Raw genomic sequence first — 18,358 nt, forward strand, 5'->3', positions numbered from 1 at the left:
TTATGCCACGAGATGGCTTGTTATTGCACTTGGGCTTTAAGGAGCCCCTCCCGGAGTTTGTACACCCCCAGTGAGCGCGGGTACCCAGTGTGAGTGATATGTTGTAGCCTGAGGGGTTGTTGTTGTTTCATATTGTTTCCCGAGGGGCTGTTCTTGATCGATGTTTTGCCCGAGGGGCGATTCTTGATTTATGTTATGCTTGAAGGGCTAATTATGAGTGATTGTGAGGTAACCTAAGAGGCTGGTTCTGTTGATATTATGCCCGACGGGCAGTTTATGGTACATGTTTTGCCCGAGGAATTGTTTACGTTTCTACCATGTCTATTCATTGTTTTATCACTTGTTGAAACTATTTAAAATTGTTTTAAAAGGTTTTACCGAAACTGAGCATGATTTACGAAGTAAATAATTTCTGTACTGTGTTGGAAATGTCCTGCATTTGTTGTAGTATTGTGACATGGTTTATGTATTTTCTTACTGCTCAGCTTTCATTTAGCTTCATTACTTACTGAGTTGGCGTACTCACATTACTCCCTGCACTTTGTGTGTAGATTCAGGCATTTCTGAACCCGGTAGCGGGTGTTGATTGCTCAGTGGCATAGTCATTGGAGTTACCAAGGTAGCTTCCCGGCGTTCGCATCCCTACTTCTACCTCTTATCTTCCTTAGCCTGTTATAATTTATTTTCAGACTCTTCGTTGTATTCGAACTTTAGTAGATGCCCGTGACTTGTGACACCCCGATTTTAGGCTTGTGTATTTATTCTACACTGTTCACTTAGACTTACATTTTGAGATATGTGATTAGTTAAAGGCTTAAAATGACTTTTTTTATTAAAGGATTAATTCGGGAGTTGTGTCGCCTGACCTAGTTTCACGATAGGCGCCATCATGACAAGGTCGGTTTTAGGGTCATGACATGCGGGGTCCTGAGTGAAGAAGGGGTCGATGATGCCGACCCAGTGGATGCAGGTTCAATCTTCGAGGAGGCTCAACGTCTTTGTTTAATTGTATGTTTTTAGCCACCCTGATATTTCTCCAATGCCATACTTTTCTACTTTTGTCTAATTAATCATTCCTTTCTTTTGTGTAGGCCTTTGACAAATTGAAGACCAAATTGTGCCATTGTGAAGTCGAATTGTGTAGGGCTTCGAATGAGGATAAAACACTTAGGATTCTCCTTGACAAAAAGGAGGAAGAACTGAAACATCTCCGGTCGGAGCTGACCAAAACTCGTGAATACGAGAGTGAGTTAGAAAAGCAAGTAACCTCTGTTCTGAAAAAATACAGGCTACCTCTCCCATCACTAATACTTCAATGTCTCAGCTACAGTAAAAGCTAGATATGATCGGACAACTCCGGGGCGAGGTCGATCAAATTCGAGCCGAATGGAATGAATAGAAAAAAAAAGATAGACGCCCTCGTTGTGGCTAAAAATGATGCGTTGGTGAGGGTATCAGCCCTCGAGGTTCAACTTCGAAACGCTCAAGGGAGCAACTTGGTTCAAGCTAGCAGAATAGCTGAGCTCGAGGCTGGTCTTGCGAAGGTCAAGGCTGAAGTGGTGGAAGTCAAGGCCAAAGTGGTGGAAGTCAAGGCCGAAGCCAGCGTAATACAGGCCAAGGCCGACAGGACGGTGGCCATCTATTCGAAAGATGCTACCGATGCTCAGATGGAGTTGAGGGAGGCTTCAAATTGAGAAAAAAAAAAGCAATGACTATGTCCGACATTGATCTCGAAGGGAGACCATTGAGGAGATTCATGCTAAGGGCTTTGATCTTTCCGAGGAGATAAAGCAAGCTAAGGTAGATGAGGTTGATTCCATAGTCATTTCCTCTGATGACGATGATGACGCCGAAGATGATGACAGGGAGGGGGCTACCGAAGAAGTTACCCCCGGAGAAGAGGCTGGTCTCGGGGAAATGACAGGTCGGGGGGGGGGGAATGTCCCTCTGGAGTAGGAAGAATTTTTTCTATCTTTTTGTAATTTTTTGCTTTGTAGGACCCCCGTGTAATATCTTTTTGTATATATAAAAAGAAGATTCCTTGATCGTTTGCCCTTAATTTTTCTTCAGCATTTGTTAAAATTTTTATGCTCTAACCTCTGAGTGTTGAATCAAATTCGGGGTAGAGTAGACCCTCAAATCTTTGTATTTTGATCAACAATTGATAATAGGCTACCACTTAAGGTTTGATCTTCAAGCTAAGTTTTAGCTCGAGACTTTTGAGTCCGATCTGGGTAAAGTCTTCGAGCATAGTATGTTTCGGCCTTAAAGATCTTTAAATATTGGCCCTTAAGGTCTTTTAGGTTGGACCTTAGGCACTTTTAGGTCGGTCCTTAGGCTCTTTAGGTGGGGCCAATTCGGCCTCTAAAATGGCTATAAATGTTTTCCCTCATTTCGGCTAAAAGACTTAGTGACATTTTATTTATGCCTTAGCATGTGTTTTTGTACCCGTTGGGTTTTCCGAAGGCTCGACATATCGGAACCTTATTAATCATTTCGTTTGTGTAGGCATGATCGAATACCTCTTAAGGTCTTTTCGAAGGCTGGTGTTATCGAAGCGTTTGGATTATTCGAGGGCTGAATTTATTGAAGCCCTTAGATTTTTTGGGGGCCGAATTTATCGAAGCCCCTTATATTTTGCTTTTGCCGAGGGTAGCCTGACTTAACCAATTTTTTAATATTTGAAGTCCTTTAATTTTATTGTGAAAGTCAGACGTCTACGAATCACATTATTTTGGTCGTAGCCTTTATGTGACCGTAGTCTTTAGTATGGCCGAAGTCTTCGGGTTTGTCACTTGGACTTGTTTCCCCAAAAACTTTCCAAACTTGTTCGAAGAGTTAGTCTCCGAGTATATTGGCCTCGAAGGGGGTGCCTCTTTGAGGTTTTATGAGTCCGAATTTTCGATGACTCAGATGTATTGGCTGTCAGTGATAGTCCCCAGATACATCGGGGTGCTTTGGCCCTTGAGCCACTTCCCGTAGGATTGCAAGTGTAGAGCTCGTATTATAGCAAACTTCTTTGAGATACAAAGTATTTTCGATATAACCAGAATGCTTCTTTAAATAGTTGATACATGCGTACATGTTTTGTCGTGGGGCTCGACTATTCTATATAAACAAGGTTCATTTGACCATTTGGCCCATTACAAAGTTCTCCTATCGAGGCCCTCTTAGGCGTGAGGTATCTTTCTCAAAAGTATATCCTCCGGGGGTGATGCCCCTAGTATTCGAGGTTGATTGAAAAGAAGCCTTGAATATTTGTTGAATGTTCCTTAGGTAGCATATGGTGTTGCCTCATTAAAAACCTTGCCAGTAAAACCCATTTGGGATAAAACTCGATCTAAGGGAAAAAGAGTGCAACGCATGCTTTCAAACCCAAGGTCTTCGAGCTGAAAGGTGCCTCGATATCTCCAACTAAACATCTGCAAGGAGTTAGTTTTAAATACAAAAGGAAAAGGGGAGAAGGTCATACCTCAGTAGTAATATCGCTTGAGCAACGATACATTCGAATTGTTTGGTAGTTGCTCGCCTTCCATTGTGCTAAGTTTGTAGGATCCTTTCCCTACGACTCCGAGGACACGGTACGGTCCTTCCCAATTAGGACATAGTTTCCCTTCGTTTGGGTCTCGAGTGTTAAAAGTGACTTTTTTCAGGACTAAGTCTCCGACTTTGAAATATTGAAGGTTCGTCCTTCTATTGTAATACCTTTCGATCCTTTGTTTTTGCACGACCATTCAAATTATCGCGACCTCTCGTTTTTCATCGAGTAGTTCGAGAGAAGTGTTCATAGCTTCGTGATTTGAACTCTCGGTGGCATGCTGAAACCTGACGCTAGGTTCCCCGACTTCGATTGGGATCAATGCTTTGGATCCGTATACCAAAGAAAATGGGGTCTCCCCCATGCTCGAATTCGACGTTGTTCAATATGCCTGTAGCACTTCGGCAAACACTTCTCTCCATTTCCCCTTTGCATCATCTACCCTTTTTTTAAGTTTTGAATGATGGTTTTGTTAGAGGACTCGGCCTGACCATTTGCACTTGGGTGGTAAGGTGCTGATAGGATCCTTTTGATTTTACGGTCCTCAAGAAATTTTGTTACTTTACTGCCGATGAATTGTTTCCCATTGTCACATGCTATTTCGTAGGTATCCCGAACCGACATATAATGTGGTCCCATATGAAGTCGATGACTACTTTTTCTCTTACCTTCTCGAAGGCCTGCGCTTCAACCTACTTCGAGAAGTAGTCAGTCATAAACAAAATAAATCTAGCTTTACTTGGCGCCATTGGTAGGGGGACGACAATGTCCATCCCCCTTTTCATGAATGGCCATTGGTATAGGACCGAATAGAACTTCATTGGGTTGATGGAGCATCGGTGCAAATCTTTGGCATTTATCACACTTTCGAACAAACTTCTTGGTATCCTTTTCCATGCTATCCCAATAATACCCTACTCTTATCACCTTGCGAACCAGAGAGTCTGCACCATAATAGTTCCACAAGTACCCTCGTGGATTTCGCATAATACATAATCGGTGTCCCCGGGTCCCAAGTACACTGCTAGTGGTCAGTCGAAGGTTCTTTCGTACAACGTTCCATTTTCATCGAGTGAGAATCGAGCTGCTTTGGCTTGAAGTGTTCTTGACTCTTTTGGGTCCTCGGGGAGCTTCCCATGCCTCAAGTAGTTGATGTACTTATTCCTCCAATCACATGTTAAATTTAATGTTTCCTCGGTACTGGATGACTTATAGTCTATGATGTATATATATTTCGGGATGGATCTTCCCTGGGCCGAATGGGCCATATACAGTACCGAGTGGTTGAGCACTGTGAGTGGACGTATTATAAATAATATTGATCATGGTATCTGTGCATTGGTACTTAGAGGTTCCTGAGCTTCATACTCTGTATCATTCATATTGTGTTTAATTACTGCTGAGAAACTGAATGAACTGTAAGCATGTCTACTTTTTCGTACAATTAACTGTTGCAACCTGTTGAGGTTTGGTCCGTCACTACCGTCAGTCCATAGTTTGGACTTGTTACTTACGGAGTTGGTGTACTCACGTTACCCCCTGCACCTCTGTGTGCAGATCCAGGTATCTCGGGGCACGACAGCGGCTGTTGATCACACCAGTTGGAGACTTTCTGGGGAGATTTCGGGTAGCTGCTTGGCGACCACAGTTTTGCCTTCTCCTTTCCCTATCTTCCTTTAGTATATTTATTTGGATATTCTCAGACCGTGTTGGTCATGTTATTTCGAACAGATGTAGTAGTTTTAGCTCATGACTTAGTGACACCCGAGGTCGGGATTGTGTTTCTTTCCACTGGATTTTGATTTCTACTTTTATCTTATTGAATTTCTGTTAAAATTATGATTTTCTTAAGTTGTTTTATGTGAAAAATGGAGTATTTGGAAATAAGTGTCTTGCCTAGTATCATGATAGGCACCATCACGACATAGTTAGATTTTGGGTAGTGACAGGCGCCTATCGTGAAACTAGGCCGGCCAACTTACTTCCAAATACTCTAGATTTCATTTAATACTTAACTAAAATCATGTTTTTGACAGAAATTCGATAAAAGATATAAAGTAAAATCAAAACAATACGGAAAATACCAGCCCGACCTCGGGTGTCACTAAGTCATGAGCAAAATACTACAACTGTTCGAAATAAACAAGACTATATAGTCTGAGAATAGCCAACAAATACACTAAGAAGAAGATAAGGAAGGAGAAGGCGGGACTGCGATCGCCAAGCAACTACGTTGCTATATCTAAGGAAAAATTCCACCACTGAAATGATCAGCAACTGCTACCGTGGCCCGAGATACCTGGATCTGCACACAAGGCGCAGGGGGTAACGTGAGCACACCAACTCAGTAAGTAACAAGTCCAAGCTATGGACTGACAGGTAGTGACAAACCAAACCTCAACAGGAAATATCATTAAACTGTACAGAAAAGTAGACATGCTTGCAGTTCAAGTAAAAACTCAACAGTAAATAAATGCAGCCTAAACGGTACGGAGTATAAGGCTCAGGAAATCTCTATGTACTAATGCACAGATAGCATGATCAATGTTTCATGTACCTCCACTCACAAGTGCTCAACCACTCGGTACTGTATATGGCCGTCTGTCCAGGGAAGATCCATCTCGGAATATATATATCACTGATCGCAGTCATCTAGTATCGAGGAAGGCTATTCTAGCCTTGTGGAGAAGATCCATCTCCAGGTTTAAATACTTCGGACAAGATCCATGTCTAGGGAAGATCCATCCCTTAATATCATCAACTACGCTCACTAGGGGTGTGTTACAGACTCCAGAGGGGCTCCTACAGCCCAAGTGCTATCATAATCATCAACATAACCACTGCGGCGTGCAGCCCGATCCCATATACTATCACTCACAACCAGGCTCTTGGCCTCACTCAGTCGTCACTCTCCAGTCTCACACACACAGGCTCACGATGTCATGATACTAGCCCGAACAATGATATGATGTGCCAAATAACAATAATCAATACTGAGACATGATATATAATGCATGAACATGACAAAGTATAGAATATCAATGAAGATAATGATATGACAACACGAAACGACCTCTCGTGTCTCAACAGTATCGGTGTGAAGCCCTAACAGGATATCTAGCATGGTTTCACAACACATTTACTTAGTCACACGATAGAAACACGGATATCAACAAGAAAGAGTTACTAAGTGGTGCCACGGAATGATCCAGGCCGCAATTCTCACGGTGCACGCCCACACGCCCGTCACTTGGCATTTGCGTCACTTCAATAGCAATCATAGAATACATAGTTCGGGGTTTCGAATCCTCAGAACCAAGTTTGGAAGCGTTACTTACCTCAAGCCAAGCCAAACTCTAACCCGCGACGCCCTTGCCTCTCGATTTGGCCTCCAAATGCTTCGAATCTAACCAAAATCAGTATATCATCATCAATATACGCTAAAGGAATGAAACCCATACGAAAATTATCAATTTAACTCAAAATCCCGAAATTGGCCTAACCCTACCCCCGGGCCCACGTCTCGGAATACAATAAAAATCACAAAACTGGAAAACCCATTAGCTCACAAGCCTACTTATATCAAATTCATCAAAATACGACGTCAAAAGGTCATCCAAATCCCAAAAATCCATTCTCCAATTTTTCTTCCATTTTCCCCAATTTTACCCCAAATTCTCAAATTAAATGATAAGATTCAAGGCATAATTATGGAATTTAGCCCAAAACAAGTGAAGAACACTTACCTCAATCACTTCTCTGAAAATCCTATCTAAATTCACCTTTCTCCCGGGCTCTCTAATGAGTTTTTGAAAATATGAACTAAACCCTCATTTCTGAACTTAAAGATTCTGCCCAAACGCTTCCATCTTCGCGAACGCGATCAAAGCCTCGCGTTCGTGAAGCACAAAAATCACTGCCCAATTATTCCTCTTTCGCGAACGCGACTTCCTTCAAGAGAACGCAAAGCTTCAGCTGCCCAAGCCTTCGCAAATGCGACCCTACCTACGCGAACGCAATGCACAAACTCTTGGGGTCCCAGCTGCTCCAATTTACCCTACACGAATGCGACTCCTCTCACGCGTTCGTCATTCACTGGAATCCAAACCTATGTGAATGCGTCCTTTGACTCGCGAACGCGAAGAGAATTTTATCCCCTAGACCCAGCTCTTCTTCGCGAACGCGGGACAATCTTCGCGAATGCGAAGAACAAATTCTTATGCAACAAAAACCAGCAAAATCTGCAACTCTCCAAAACCAACAATTGGTCCGTTAACCACCCGAAACTCACATGAGGCCCTTGGGACCTCAACCAAGGATGTCAACACATCCCATAACATCATTCAAACTTGTTCCAACCTTCGAAACACTCAAAACAATGTCAAAACATCATATCACCCTCGGATTCAAGCTTAAGAATTCCAAATCTTTCGAATCCCGCAACCGATAAAAGTCTACCAACCTCATCCGAATGACCTAAAATTTTGCACACACGTCCCAAATGACACAACAGACCTACTCCAATTTTTGGAATTCCATTCTGAACCCTATATCAAAATTTCCACTGCCGACCGAAAAAATGCCAAATTTTCAATTTCGCTAATTCAAGCCTAAATCTTCCACAGACCTCCAAAACACATTCCGATCACGCTCCTAAGTCCCAAATCACCTAACGAAGCTATATGAACCATCAGAATTCACATCCGAGACCTTCTACCCATAAGTCAACATCCGGTTGGCTTTTCCAACTTAAGCTTACTCAAAAGAGACTAAGTGTCTCATTCCTCTACAAAACCACTCCGAACTCGAACCAACTAACCCGATACCACATAATACAGCTAAACAAGACATAAAGAAGCAGAAATGGGGGAAACAGAGTGGTAGCTCATGAAATGACCGGTTAGGTCGTTACAGAATCAAACTCGCGTAGTTCGTCCAGCTTTGACGGACCAGAGGAAAATATGAATTTTTGAAAACATCGGCTTATTTTCTTTCTCTTTTTTTTTTTCAAAATTTTGGCGGAGTTTCGGAAATTTTCAAATATCTACCTCTCACTCTTGGTTTTTTGATTTCCCTTTTTTTCTTTTTCTTTTTATTTGATTTCTTTCCCTATTCTAGAAGCCAGTCAACATACAAGGCCAAAAAAAAAATACGCTAGTAGCACGTAATATGCATCAGGATGGTCTTTTCAATTTGGGTACACATGTCCTAGACGGACCCAACCACTATGTTGAGTACCCAAAGTCAAATGCACGTGATGCAAACAAGCGTTCCTACTAGGGATCTGGTATGAGGCCATGTTACTCTAGGTTTAAAACCTAGGTGTATTGTTCTAGACCTGGCTTATACGAGCGAACAACTCGAGCCAGGGGGGCAGCGTACCGGTACCCAAACGATCATCCACCTTTGAAACTTGTCTAATCCTCTTCTAAGTTAGGGATATGATTCTAACAGAAAAAAAAGTCACGCCAGGGTGCATTTCCCAGAAGATTTAGAAGACTCAGAGAGAAGAAGGGTTTCATAACAGTTTATATACAGTTCACACAATATCAAAGTGAAAAGCGACATTTAGCACATTAGGCTCAAACACATAAAAAATCAGATAATGAACAAAATCCAACTATAACAATTATTCTAAGCTTTAATTTTGAACCATGAATCAGATGTTCTGGGTAATATCCTAAATAGAGTCGTCAGAGCTATCACGCAACCTTTTTCCTGAGGGGATAGGGAGTTTTTCCAATTTAAATGACACTAATCAAAATGGAATTATTTATTTATTCAGAATCGCCACTTGGGATGATTATATGGTGTTCCAAGTCACCAGTTTATTTTAAATTCCAAATCGAGGAAGTTTTAACTCTAATTTACTGCCCCCGAAACACAGAAATCCGGACAAGAAATTCTGTTAACCCGAGCGAAGGTGTTAGGCATTCCCAGGTTCCGTGGTTTTAGCACGGTCGCTCAACTATTAATAATTGGCCTAATTACCTGATTCATTACGTATTTAAATCCTATTATGCATTTTAACATTTTAACCGCTTTTAATTATTTATGAGATTTGTTTGAAAAAATCGCGATGTCGTGTACTCGTTTGCTTTGTACATATTGCGAATCGTGTCAAGGAAACCGTATCCACGATCCACAACATGTTTAATTTTATTATTGTTCAAAGTTATAAGACAGTCACATAAAATGCACACCCGAATTAGGATTACATATCGTGACCATGCCACGGGAATCGTACCCATAATCACGATGATTTTATTGATCGCGCCTAAAGCAAGCTACGATGATTCATAAGATTATTTCCTGAACTAGTGTTGTTGTTATTGGGCTTACAGTGGATCAGTTGGCCCATAAATATCAGAAACTAAGTTTTAATTGTTCAATTAAGAGAAACATCCAGATAAGAACAAACTAAATAGAAGGAAGCAAAATGCCAAAATCAACAAGAAATAAAATCTCACCAATATCATATGAATCAAGTTCAACACATACACCATTTTTACTGTCTTTAATGGTTTAAAGCTCAAATTCCTAAATTATTTTTTACCATGTTAAACCACGATACATAAATATTATTAGAAGCAGCAATTAGAAAAGCTAATAATGAAACCATAGGAAAATTTCATCCAAATACATAATACTTCAAAGCCATTCATTAACTAGAAATAAGGTAAGTTAAAACTGGACCTCTCACTGTAGCAAATTTCTTTGAGAATTGAATAATGGATCACCCTGAAGCAAACAGCGGTACAACAAATGCTCTGTTCCAAATGAACGTGCAACAGTAAGCTCCGATAAAATTTGTCTCAAAATTGAACCGTGACCGGAGCTAGAACAGAAAACTTGTCGCCGACGAGCTCGAGTACAGAGCTTCACGGGATTAATGGAGGATTTTGGAGCAGTTTTCTCCGCGAAATTGGCAGCAATTTGAGCTGTTGTTTGTGAACATTTTGGGACTATTTTGTCAGTGTTTTGGGGAGCTGCTTTCAGTGTTTCTGGGTGATGACAATGGCTGTGTTTATTGTACGTATTTGGGAAAATTTAGAGCTATTTTGAGGTGTAAACATGAGAAGGAGAAGAAAACTAGTTGTTCTCCAAAAGAACAAAGAAGAAGGCGTTGATGCCCAACTTTCTTTTTAGAGCTCTAAGTTTCTTTTCATTTTTTTGGCCCTGTTTCTTTTGCTGCTTTTGCATCCCTTTTCTACTTTTCAGATCGGTTTTTTGCCCCTTTTTTGTGTTCTGTGTGTTTTTCTTTTTCTTTTGTCATATGGGGTTGTAATTTTTGAAGAAGAAGAAGAAGGAGTTCCTATGGTGGGGTGCAGCTGACCTCTCCTCAATGAGAGAATGAGATATAAAAAAGATATAGGATTTTGGGATGGGCTATTATCTATTGGGCTCAGGTTTGGGCCATGATTTGGACATTTGAAAAACAATAAGACTTTAGGAGAACTAGTCCAAATTAAATCTTCTTTCCTTTTTTATGATTTTGATAAAAAATACTACTCCTAGGCTTGAATAACAAACTAATATATTTTTTTGAAAAACCTTTTCTTTATTTGTAAATAAATATAAAGCTTATATTAAAAATGTGACTCTTTTTTATTCTTTTTAATTTTCTTAAATAAAATATATATAAAAGGAGAAATAAGAACTAAAATATGTAGATTAAACTTAAAATATATTTACATACAAAAGTGATGAAAAACTCAAATATAGTCAAAAATTAGGTGCTCACAAAGGTATTGAAAAATCGTATTTGAAATTTGAAATTATATTTGGACATGCATTTCACTTAAAAAAATGTTACAGTTTTAGTTTTTTGAATAACTCATTTTTGAATTTTTCCCACAAAACTTACAAAATTTCATGGATAAACACATTTTTTGAAAAAGATAATCGAAAACAAAATTATGGACAAATGTGTCCTCACTATTTCTGACTCAAAATATTGGAAATTTACAAAATACTAAAGATAATAAACCTTACACTACAAAAAAAATACCAGATTTGCGGAGGTTTTATTGCGAAGGTTACTATAACCTCCGCAATCTATATCAAATTGTAGAGGTTTATTTACCCCTGCAAAATATATTATATTTACGGCGGTCAGTAACCTCCGCAAACCTTAAAATAATAGCGCCCACTAACCCCAATGTTTCCCTCATTTTTTAATTCTTTCCCTCTCTTTTATTCCCAAACCTTTTCAGCTCTCTTAAAAAAACCTCTATAATTTCATTCCCAAAACCCCTGCCATTTCTCTGATTTCTTTACCTCTTTACAAAATTATCTCTTGCTTGCAAAATTATGTCTGTCTGTCATAGCTTCTCTGCTCAAGCTCGTGTAGCTTCTTTGCCATAGCTTGCAAAATTCCAAATTCCTCTTTTGATTTTGCCTCTGCTTTGATTTTGCTTTTTTGTAAAACCAACCTAGAAATCTATCAAACCAGAAAACTTCAGATCTATCAAAAATTCATATTGTGATTCCTCGAAAAGATCTGAAGCTCCCAATCGTGCAGTATTAATATTGTGATTAGAGCAAATTCATCTCTATCAATCCTTTGATTTTGCTTTTTTGTCTTTCTTTCTTCATGCATGTGGGTTTTAAGTTTATTTTCTCTGTTAATTTGTGTTTTTCCTTTACTGATTTTCTCTGTTAAGGCTCGAAAAATTTGTATCTTTCTTTCTCTATATTTTCTCTGTTAATGCGTGTAGCATTGATGTTTTTCGATTCTCAACAGAAATGAGCAGAAATTTGGTAGAATAGGTGTATTTTGAAGAAGGATATAACACTCTTTTGTTGAAATCGAGATGTAAGTGTGACGACCCAAAAGGTCTTCTACCGATGACCCCAAGGTTGCAAGTGCATCGCCCTTGCTATTCTGCTCCCGAGGTACATGATCCAGCGTCCATTCCTTGAAGCGGTGCAATGTCACTTGAAGTTTGTTCAAGTACCTCTGCATTTGGTCATCTCGAACCTCGAAGCTCCCGTTTACTTGATTTACTGCCAAAAGGGAGTCACATTTTTCCTCGATGACCTCTGCCCCAAGGCCCTTGGTTAGTTCGAGACCCGCAATCATGGCCTCATTGTTAGTCAATTTAGAAGTCTTGATAGATTGCCTAATGACACTGCCCGTAGGTGGTTTTAAAATGATGTTGAGCCCGGATCCTTTCACATTAGAGGCACCGTCTATGAAGAGGGTCCATACCCCTGATGACGTACCCGTTTTTAACAAGATTTCCTTTTCTACTTCAGGTACGAGGGTAGGCACAAAATCGGCCACGACGTCTGCCAAAATTTGATACTTGATAGTTGTTCGAGGCTCATATTCAATATTGTATCCTCCAAGTTCAGTGGCCCATTTGGCCAATCTACCTGATAATTCGGGCTTATGCAAGACATTTCGAAATGGGTATGTAGTCAGCACACATATAGGATGGCATTGAAAATATGGTTTTAATTTCCTAGATGCGCTTATTAATGCAAGAGCTAACTTTTCCAAATGGGGGTACCTGGTTTCAGCATCTTCTAGGGTCCGACTCATATAATAGGTAGGAAATTGTGTACCTTGCTCTTCTCAAACCAACACGCCACTTACCGCTACTTCGGACACAGCTAGATACAAGTAGAGTGTTTCATCCTCCTTCGGAGTATGGAGAAGGGGTGGGTTCAAGAGATACCGTTTTAATTCTTCCAAGGCTTGTTGGCATTCTGGAGTCCATATGAAGTTGTTCTTCTTCTTGAGTAGGGAAAAGAAATGATGGCTCCGATCTGATGACCTCGAGATAAATCGGCCTAGGGCAGCTATCCTCCCGGTCAGCCATTGTACGACTTTCACATTGTTCACCACGGTTGATCTCCTCGATGGCTTTGATTTTATCGGGGTTGATATCTATCCCCCTATTCGACACTATGAAGCCCAAGAACTTGCCCGAACCGACTTCGAAAGTGCATTTCTCAAGGTTGAGCTTCATGTTGTACTTTCATAGGATATCGAACGTCACCTGCAAATGAGTCAAATGGTCTTCTGCGCGCAGGGACTTAACTAGCATGTCATCAATATAAACTTCCATAGATTTGCCTATTTGATGTTCGAACATTTTATTAACTAGGCGCTGATATGTGGCTCCTGCATTCTTTAGCCCGAAGGGCATTACATTATAGCAATATGTACCATACTTCGTGATGAACGAAGTATTTTCTCGGTCCTCCAAGTTCATTTGAATCTGATTGTACCCGGAGTAGGCGTCGAGAAAGGTAAGGATCTCGTGGTCAGCCGTAGCATCGATCAATCAATCGATATTGCACAGTGGGAAAGAATCTTTAGGGCATGCTTTGTTCAAGTCTTTGTAATCTACATACATGCATTCTAAGTTTATTCCCTTTTTAGGGACTACCACTACGTTAGCTAGCCATTCGAGATATTTTACTTCCCTAATGGATCCTATTTTGAGAAGTTTTGATCCTCTTCTTTGATGAACGCGTGCTTTACCTCGGACTGAGGTTTCCTCTTTTGCTTCACCAGCTTAAATCTGGGATCGACACTTAGTTGATGGGTAGTTATCTCTGGTGGAATCCCTGTCATGTCTAAGTGGGACCAGGCAAAGCAGTCAATGTTATCGATAAGAAATTGAATGAATTTTTTCCTGAGCTCGGGGGATAACCCCATCCCCAAGTATACCTTTTGTTCCGGAAGATGCTCGATCAATATTTCATGCTCGAGTTATTCGACCGTGGACTTTATCGTATCTGATTCCTCGGGGGAAACGAAGGCTCGAGGGGCGAGGAAATCTTCTTCTTCGTCATTGACCACCTGTTCGTCGATCACCTATCCCTCGGGCTCAACCAAAGGCATGGGCTGTGATTGCTATTTGGCGGCATGTTTGTCCTTTGACTCCTCCGATGTGGATGGTGTTGATACCGGCGCCAGGTCGTGTACTGCAAACATCTACTTAGCTGCATGCTGCTCTCCATATACTATTTTAACGCCATCCTTTGTTGGCAACTTCATCATTTGAGGAAGGGTAGATGGCACTTCCCTCATGCTAAGGATCAACGGCCTTCCAAGGAAAGCATTATACCTCATATCTCCTTCGATGACATGGAACTTGGTGTCTTGTATGGTTCTGACCACGTTGACTAGGAGGATGATTTTCCCTTTCGTCATTTCATTTGCCATGTTGAATCCATTCAAAATCCGAGAGGCAGGTATGATTTGGTCGAGCAGCCCGAGCTGCTCCACGACCCTTGACCTGATTATATTTGCTGAGATACCTGGATCCACAAGAACACATTTAACTTGAATTTTATTTAAAATGATAGAAATTACTAGTGCATCGTTGTGAGGCTAAGATAAGGTCTCGATGTCTTCTTCGCTGAATGTGAGTGCGTCCTCGGGCACATAGTCCCGAGTCCGTTTCTCCCTTGTGATGGAAACTTTGGTAAGTTTGAATATAGGTCCTCGTGGGATGTCAACTCCACCGATGATCATGTAAATGACATGATGAGGCTCTTCCGGTTCATTCTTCCTATTTGTATCTCTTTCTCGGAAATGGTTCTTGGCCCGTTCGTTGAGAAATTCACGAAGATGCCCTTCGTTGAACAACTGGGCTATCTCTTCTCTAAGATGCCTACAATCTTCGGTCATGTGCCTATGAGTATCGTGATATTTGCATATCAAGTTGGGGTTTCTCTGAGAAGGATCAGTCTATATGGGCTTGGGCCATCTAGTTGCTCTAATTTTGCCAATGGCTGAGATGATCCCCGGGGCATCGATGCTGAAGTTGTATTCCGATAATTAGAGCACCTCTGCTGGTCCCAAGTTCTTATCAAAACCAGTTTTTCTCATGAGTCCCCGGGAACTTTGACCTCGATCCGTTCTTCGATCATTTTGAGGTATGTTATGCCTTGAAATGTTCATTTGATCCTCGACATATGGCTGATATCTTTCCTTATTCGATCTTGACCCTCTATCTGCATTTCCTGACTCCCTTGTTAGTAACCTGCTTGGATAAACCGAGCCCGATGGGGCTCCCAATTGGTCATCCTCGACCCTAATTTTTGATTGGTACCTATTATGCACATCTGCCCAAGTCACAGCGGGGTACTCGACCAAGTTCTGCTTCAGTTGCTTCAAAGCTATCAAACTTCATTCATTTAGCCCCTGCGTGAAGGCTTGTACAGCCCAGTCATCAGAGACAGGTGGTAACTCCATTCGTTCTGATCCAAAAAGGGATACAAACTCCCTCAGCATCTCGTTCTCCCTTTGCTTTATTTTGAATACATCGGACTTCCTTGTTACAACTTTTATGGCACCGGCATGTGCCTTCACAAATGAGTTTGCCAACATGACAAACAAATTGGTAGAGTTCAGGGGTAGGTTATGGTACCAAATCATGGCAACTTTAGACAGAGTTTCCCAAACGTTTTTAGCAAAACAGATTCAATCTCATCATTTACCAAATTATTCCCTTTTATGCCACAAGTGTATGTGGTGATGTTCTCGTTGGGATCAGTGGTTCCGTTGTATTTCAGGATATCTGGCATCCAAAACTTCTTCGGGATGGGCTTCGGAGCCGCACTCTGGGGGAATTGTTTTTGCACGAATTTCTTCGAGTCTAGTCCTTTCAAAATTAGAGGTGCTCCCGATATTTGATCAACCCTTGAATTATATGTCTCTACCTTTTTGTCATTTTCTTCAATCTTCTTTTCTCTGGCCTCAATCCTTTTGGAAAGCTCTTCAGGCATTTTCATAATTGTGGGGTCAGTCCCCAAGCCACTTTCATCGGGCCTCTCTAGCACTGGTTTACCACACCGCGTGTTCACTGGTTCGACAGTGTTTGGAGTTTTATTTTGACTCTGAAGTTGAGTGATGGCGACTTGCTGAGCTTGCAACATTTTGAATATCACCTGGAGGCTGACTCCTCATTATTCCATTCCTCGTGTTCTTTGGCCATCAGGCTGGGCCTCCCGGTGTGCATTCCTTATGGGGTTTGTGCCTGCGTTCGTGTTTAGAGCGTTATGCGAACTGATATCAACTGGATCTATATTTGGCACTCCCTTAGGGTTTATGGGTGGTACACTGACCCCTATACCGCTATTTTCTCCAAGACCTTCGTCCTCGTGAATAGGTGCATTCTGTGTGCTAGACATGATTAAGCCTGAAATCAAAGAATCTTTGACAAGAAAAAGTGTGAAGAATAATGTGTGTTATCAGAAAACTAGCACTAAAATAATCTCTATTATCTTTAGCCCCACGGTGGGCGCCAAACTGTTTACCTCGAAAAATGGGAGTAACAATTAAATATGATTTATGGTTTTAAAGATATGTGATTTATTCCAATACTAGTGAATATGCAAATAATATTAAGTTTAAGTAAGAAGAATTGATGAACCAAACCAGTGTTGCTAGTACAATAATGACCTCGAGCTCGAATTTCTTGGGGGCCTCGAGGTCAACTAAGAGCAATGGAGTATGAATAATAAAGTAAAAACAATAAAGTTGAAGAATAATTATTGAGCGCGGTAAACAAGAAAAGCAGAGTAGAATATTCTATTGCAGTGAATAATGTCCCCTTTATGTAAGAGGAGAAAACCCCAATATAGTACATTCCTAATTGTGGTAAAGAATTCTATTGGTATAGGTGTTTAACCACCTAGTATGGACCTGTACCATTTCGTACAAATCTTATCCTTTGATTTATGTCTTGATCCACGTGTCCCTGAGAAATTTTTGCTCTTTCTTGAGTGTCTCTGAGATTGTACTGCCCTCGATGTAGGTCGTTCCAGGCCTCCGACCTACTCCCTCGAGGTGTGTGTCCTTCAGCCGGGTCCAACCCCCGCTTCGAGTCGCCCGGACTCAGACTCATAGCCCAATTTAAGACTTCAAGATCGGGCTCCTTGATTTTGACCGCAAACAAGGTTATATATCAATACCTTCCAATGGATAAATCTTAGATTGGAATGCCTAGAAATACAACAAAGTATTTACTTGGTTTGAATCAATTTCTAAATTTTGCATTTAAGAATGCTTCTATAAGAGATAGAATAATATGTCTGTGTCCTAAATGTGGTTTTGGGAGGTTGCAGACTAGAGAGATAGTGTACGATCATTTGATTAGCAAGCCATTCCCTCAAAATTATGTCACTTGAATGCTTCATGAGAAACAGAAGTGTTGGAGAACTCTAGAAGGACAGAGGTTATCCCAGATGCATTGCCTCCTGAAAATCCTATGGAATTGTTGATAAATGAAGCATTCCCGGGTTTAAGTCATGAGGGCATTGATGCAGGTCCATCACAAGTAGTTGGAGAAGAAGAAATATTAAATGATTTGCCTTCTTCAAATAGTAAAGAATTTTTTGAGTTTCATAGAGATGGAAGTGAAGAATTATATGAAGGGTCCAAGTAATCGAAGAGAATTTTTGTTAAAATTGTATCACATAAAGTGTTTGTCTGGGTAAAGTTACAAGGGAATGACTATGATGCTAGATTTACTGAGGGATGCATTTGGATTTGCAAGGATACCTAATTCTTTTTATAAGGCCAAGAATACCATCAAAAAGCTTTGTCTTGATTATATCAAGATAGATACTTGTCCAAACGACTGCATGTTGTACTGGGGAGATGATGCTAATGAGGAAACATGCAAGCATTGTCATACTTCTAGATGGAAGACAACTAAGAAGAGCAACAATAATCACATGTCTACTACGGGAAAGAATAAAAAGAAGCAAAAGATGCCCGCAAAAATTTTGCGTTACTTTCCACTGAAACCAAGGTTGCAGAGATTGTTCATGTGCTCTAAAATTGCAGAG

The 18,358-nt window shown here is 40.7% G+C and overlaps 1 long non-coding RNA gene across 1 annotated transcript in view; it reads right to left on the reverse strand.

The window, feature by feature from the left end:
* Nucleotides 1-10,879, reverse strand: part of LOC142174691 (uncharacterized) — a 48,957-nt gene extending 38,078 nt beyond the window's left edge. Inside the window, exons 1-2 of the long non-coding RNA XR_012703723.1 lie at nt 10,235-10,879; nt 6,877-6,944 (exon numbers count right to left, since the gene is read on the reverse strand). This is a non-coding gene — a long non-coding RNA (uncharacterized LOC142174691). The remainder of the gene's footprint in view (nt 1-6,876; nt 6,945-10,234) is intronic.
* Between the last annotated feature and the right edge of the window lie 7,479 nt (nt 10,880-18,358).

The sequence above is a fragment of the Nicotiana tabacum genome, chromosome 20 (assembly GCF_000715075.1).
Source record: "Nicotiana tabacum cultivar K326 chromosome 20, ASM71507v2, whole genome shotgun sequence".
Classification (NCBI taxonomy): Eukaryota; Viridiplantae; Streptophyta; class Magnoliopsida; order Solanales; family Solanaceae; genus Nicotiana; species Nicotiana tabacum.